Source organism: Dendropsophus ebraccatus, chromosome 3 (genome assembly GCF_027789765.1).
Source record: "Dendropsophus ebraccatus isolate aDenEbr1 chromosome 3, aDenEbr1.pat, whole genome shotgun sequence".
Lineage (NCBI taxonomy): Eukaryota > Metazoa > Chordata > Amphibia > Anura > Hylidae > Dendropsophus > Dendropsophus ebraccatus.
Window position 1 is genome coordinate 139,177,521 of NC_091456.1, and position 6,215 is coordinate 139,183,735.

The following is a 6,215-nucleotide window of genomic DNA, read 5'->3' on the forward strand; positions in this document are numbered from 1 at the left end:
GAGTGGGAGGAGCTATCTCCCGTCTGCTAGGCTTTCTATGAGGCAGCAGTTTAGTGAGTGCAGTCACTGCAGTGTATACAATCTGCAGGAGACAAGCCACATTGAGGGCACTCTTCTAAAGGATGAAGGGTCAGGGGTGTGGGTGCACTGCTATGTGATGCTCTGCAGGGTCTCTGGGTGCCCTGTTATTTGAGGCTCTGTAGGGTCATGGGGTGTGGGAGCACTTATATGATGTTTTGTATGTTTGGGGTCTGTAGGTGCACTGTTATAAGATGCTCTGCAGGGTCAGAGGTCTGTGAGTGCACTGTTATGTGATGTTCTGCAGGGTCAGGGGTCTGTGGTTGTGGTAAAGATAGAATGTAGCTGCCAGAAGTTGGTCTGATATCACATGGGGCTGCACAATCCTAGTAACTATTTGGGCCCGTTCACATTACGGAATCTGCGCAGAAATTCACATGTCAATTCTTTGAGTGGATAGGTGCAAGAGACCTCCCATTGAAAGAGAGAGCGGGCGGGATTCAGCGGATTCGGGAGTCCGCGGGTGGGGGTTCTGAGCGGACTATCGCGCTGATTTCGGAGTGTGAACGGGCCCTAAGGGGTCTTTGCAGCAGAGCCCAAACCTGTGAGAGGAGGGAAGGGTTGATGCGAGGTAAATGTTGGTGCTATATGTCTGTCGGCCATCAGTGCTCAGTGACGCCTTGTACAATATGGACTTAAAGGACAACTCCGGCGGGACCCAAAAAAAAATACAGACACGCACACAGTTCATACTCACCATCCCTCTGGTGACGATCGGCACTTGATTCTCCCGCCGCCCGCGACTCCATCACCTCCGGCCGTCGTGTTCAGAACTCCCTCACTTCCGGGTCTGTGTGAAGTAAATGGGAGAAAAAAGGCTGTCGGTGCGCATGCTGGAACGTATCACATGGCTTCCAGCAAGCTCAGCCAATCAGGGCTGAGCAAGCTGGGAGCCATGTGATGCGGTCCAGCCAATGAAAAGGCTGCTAGTGCGCAAGTGCACCAGCAGCCTTTTCATGTCCCATTCACTGTATCAGAAGACGCCGCGGAGGATGGAGACCTGACCTGCCCCCTGCTGTGACGACATCGTCACAAAATGGCGCCCGGGAGAAGAGGACAGGGGTCGACTGTAATCCAGTATATATACTCTATTTAACTTCCGGGGGGTCGGAAAAGGGGGGGGGAATCGGGGCCAGACCGCTTATTTAGACTTATTACAAAAGTTATATAACTTTGTAATGTGTGTTAAATAAGCTAAAAACGCTGGAGTTCACCTTTAAAATGTAACTGACACGTAAAACAGTTTTCCCAGTGGACATTGGGGCAACAACAGGGCTGGCCTTAGGTTAGATCAGAATCCTGGTCCTATAATAACCCTAAATTTACCAAGTGTCCAAACTTGGGTAACACATCAAAATACCTTTATTTAGAAGTGCTTATAAATGTGTAAGGCACAGAGTTAAAAACAACATAACTGAGTATGGATACAATTAGTCATATAAATCAGTTTCCATTCGCTTAGGGGATTGTAATACTTACAGTCGGTATAGGCAGCAATAGAATAATGATGATATAACGATCTCTATATCTGCATAGATACACACAATATCAATTACAAGGCTTTGGCACTAGGGGTCAGCAGCGCTCCACGATGTCTGGCCACACACCAGTTGTATCTGGATTCATTGATATGCCTATCACTGTGTAGCTAAATGGAGCCAAACATCCAGCCCTAAATAGTGCTCACATTCAGCTTCTGTAGCTTTTAACTTGCCCGGATTAACCAAGGATCATCTAGACCTATAGCTGTAAAAGAACAAACAGCTGGCTATGCAGGTAATAGTAAAATGACGGTCCTATATATTTAGTCTCACTATTACCATATAGAGTGGGCTAGACAGCATCCTGCCAGCCCCAGTAATATGGACTTGAATGGTGTAGTTGTTCCCAAACCCTCTATGCAGTGAACAGGTGATGCTAGTTAGTAACACATTGGGTGCAATTCCACTGCAGACGGGAGCACGCTTATATACTCTGTTACGGATAAATTAAAACTAACAGACAGGCCCCCTCAACATGTTTCAGCACGCTCTGTGCCTTTGTCAAAAGGCTATAGGCACTGTGTCATAGAACACCGCTCAGGGGGTTCTTATAACCTCCATAACTAGTCATCCTCCAATCCTCATGTTTCTCTCAACGTACCGAGACTAATCTCACTCCAAATTCACACCACAAATTTTATTTTGGGGAAGATTCAGTGATGATATTTTGTTTTTATGGGATGACACTGAACTTGAGTTTACCGAATTTGTTTCAGTTCTCATTTAGAATACAATAGTAATGAAATTTACTTCTGAACTTTATCCGCAGAGTCTAAATTTTCTTAATTTAACCATAACCCTGAAGCCTGACGGATATCCCTAGAAAACCTTACATCGAGCGTTTGCCAGGGCGACACCACGTCATGAATTATTGAATAAAAAACAAGAACCTGAAACAAGTCAGGCACCTATAATTATATGCATTGGCACTTATGAACAGAGTAATTCTCAAATTAGGGCATTCTCCACAAGTTCTGGCCTATTTTGTTGGCAGATTCTGACGTTAAGAATATAATCACCACCCACCCTACGATAACTTACTGGAGAGGTCGGAACTTGAGGGAGCATTTGGTGAGGAGTCACTTCTCAGAGGAAAACCATCCAGCTGGTTAAATCACCTGCTATAGGCTCTTTTCCCTGTGGACACTGCAAATTCTGTAGGTATATGCCAAAAACCAAATCGTTTATCAATCCGTTTGACGGTAAAAGTTGCATGATTCGTGACTATATTAACTGTCAGTCTACAGGAGTAGTATACGCAATACAGTGCACTTGCCCCAAAATTTATGTAGGCAAGACAACACAACAATTACGGCACCGGATTTCACGCCATATGAGTAATGTAAATACAGACTCTGCAATAGCAAGACATGCTAAGGAAATACATGGAGGCTCACCTTCCGTTTATAAAGTCTGGTGGATATGTAAACTTTCCCTAGGCTCACAGGAAGGAAATCTGGATACAAAGCTTTTACAAGAGGAATCGCGTTGGATACACAGGCTTAAAAGTCCCTTAGGTTTAAATGAGGGTTTTGCATTTACTGCATTTATATAATAAATTTGTCTAAATCCTGTCATGCACCCCCTTAGCTTATAATACATTTTCCTATCAACCATTGTAGACGTGTCACGGGAGAAGTGGTCGAGGGGGTGTACATCTCACCGAGGTTGATACGCACGGTGAGATGGTGAGTCCAGGAGGAACCTGTTACTCAGCAGTGTTATGCTGCTGAGATTGTTATTTATTTTTACCGGGCCTGGATTTACATGGAATGGCAGGTAGGTTTGGTGTTGGGACTTGCCATTCCCTCCCCCCGATCCAGTTTGGGTGTTCCCATCAGGTGTCCTCTGATGATCCTGCAAGAGGGTAAAAGCCCTGCAGAGTGTATAGGTTTAGCTCATAGCCAGGAGTGAACAGCCTGGGTGGTGTGTTTGCTGAGAGCTTGGAATACAGCCGCTGCTGGGGCCTATTCACACCCTGCAATACTGCTTATCGAAATGCCAGAGAGGTGACCGGTATGTTAGTAAGTGCCCAGACGGGCAGGACCTTTTATTTTGTTTTGTTCTGTTCTTAAAAGCACGGTGTTGCTATATTTCTGTTGTGAAGGACTGTTTATGATACAAATAAACATCAAGCTGTTTTTATAAGTCCAAGTCTGCTGCTGAACTGTGTCCAAACACACCATCCCCCGGGAAGATCCCCAAACCATTGTGATCATTTGTTAATTTGATTGTATGCACAATTACGCCCATTGGATAAACTAAATTCTCCTCCTATCCCAACTCTCAAGTGCACATTTTTTTATGTATCAATTCAGGCTAGGCATTGATCTAATTAGCACATTAGACCGTCCCCATATGAATATATAAATGAATACTGAAGCCCATATCATATACTTAGCTTTCTTCCGTATGTATTACTTATCGGGTAGAAGTACCAGAGAGTAAGTGCAGGCACAACCCTTCTTTGCGCATGTACGTCAGGAGTCTCTCCTCCTTTACAGGGATTCCCCCCAAGACGTGTACTTAATAGCGAAAACCAGTTCCCTTCTAAGTTGACATGCATCTTCCTTTGCGCAGCCTGTGATGTCTAAGTCCCTCCCGGTGGGAAATCTCATACGGCTTGGCATTAGGGCTGACCAACCGACCTGCAGCTTGCCTTATTTCTCGCTCTGCACCTCACCTCCGAATTGCCCTGCATCTCACCACCGCCTCGATACCTCACCTCACCGTAATACACACTGAAACTTTGCAAAAGTATGCACACTGTTGGCTTTTTACATATTTTTTTACATTACAACCTACAAGTTTGTTTTTTTTTAAATCTGAATTATGTGTGATGCATCTTGCACAAACTAGACTAAGTTGGTAAAGTAAAAAGAGAAAAATATTTACATTTTTTTGAGAAGTAAAAAAATTAAAATTGTTATGTATTCAACCCTTTTGCTATAAAGCCCCTAGAAAGTTCTGGTGCAACTTATTTCCTTCAGAAGTCACATGCTTAGTGAAAGGGCTATGTTCTTTGGTCACTATTTTGCTACCAAAACCAGGAGTGGATTAAAAACACAGAAGGCTATGTTTACACACTGTTGAAATTGAGTGGATGTCTGCCATTTAATGGTAAATAATCCTCTGCTGGTTTTGGATGCAAAATACTGACCAGAATACTGAACAAAACTCCTTTGTGGGAACATAGCCTTATAATATATTAATAGCTGTAATCAGAACCTCCTCTTACCTGCTGGCTCTGTGGCACATGTTACCACCCAAGAAAAAGTTGTCATAACAACTAGATGGAGAAGTCGTTGTGATTTTATCTTATGTGGCTTTGTAAGTAATATTCCTTCACTTTTCCACCACAGCGTGCCTCCAAATGACCACATTAAAAAAGGACCTCTACTATATGACTTTCCGGCAATACACATTTGAGTGTAAGGTAATGAGGTCTAAACATTTACATGCCAGTTCATTTATAGCGGTATATCCATTGAAGTTAGAGATGAGCGAATAAACAGGACGAAGTGAAAGTGGGCTGCGGCGCTTTGAAGTGTGCTCTGCTCCGTGCGGCTCCTTCCCAGGTGCTGGGAAAAGATGGATCCCGTCCTGGGAATCTTCTCTCTAGTTTCCCAGGACGGGATCCATCTTTTTTCCAGCACCTGGGAAGGAGCGGCATGGAGCAGAGCACACTTCAAAGTGCCGCAGTCCGATGAGCTGAATACAGATGAGGACGAAGCGCTTCGCTTCGTCCTTACTGTATATTCGCTCATCTCTAATAGCAGTAATTATTTTACATGATCCAACCTTTCTTGGCTTCTTAATCTGCAGATGTGACTGGTAAAAAGTATGGTTAAAACAAATCTTTTTAGTAAACTTTTTAGTGTATTATCTGTTTTTTAGTGTATTATCTGTTTAGTTTAGGATTGAAAAAAGAAAGAATCAAACAAAGGCTATGTTCACACAGTATTTCTATCAGTATTTTGGTCAGTATCTGTAGTACTAAACTATAGTAAACTATAATGGAAATATGTGCATAGTTTCTGTGTTTTCAAACCACTCCTGGTTTTGGTTGAAAAAATACTGAGCGAAATACTGTGAGTGAACATAGCCAAACACTTTTGTTCATTACGCGACCCTTGTCTGGTATTGTAGCATAGCCCCATTTGCTTAACCTCATAAACATCTGTGCTGTGTATGTGCAGCACAACATAAGGGTATGCACCAAGCTTGCATCATACCTAGTAAGTAATGACTCCTATCGGTATTTGTTTTTTCTTCTATGTTTTTAAAAAATAAAAAAAAATGACGTCCATTATTTTAAGGTTAAAATGATGTCCGTCATTTCGCTGAACTTTTAAAGTCCTATCGAAAACAATATGGTAACTAAAAAAAAACAGCTATAAAACATGGCACAAAAATAGCCTTCATACAACCCAATAGGGGTAAGGAAAAAGGAAAAAAACAACTTTTTAAAAGTAGTAAAATAAAACAATAGTTATATAAATTAGGCATTGGGTAATCGTGCTCACTCAATGAAGTATATTTCATAATAAAGTTGCAATTTATTTATTTTTTTATTTCACCTCACAACAATTTTTT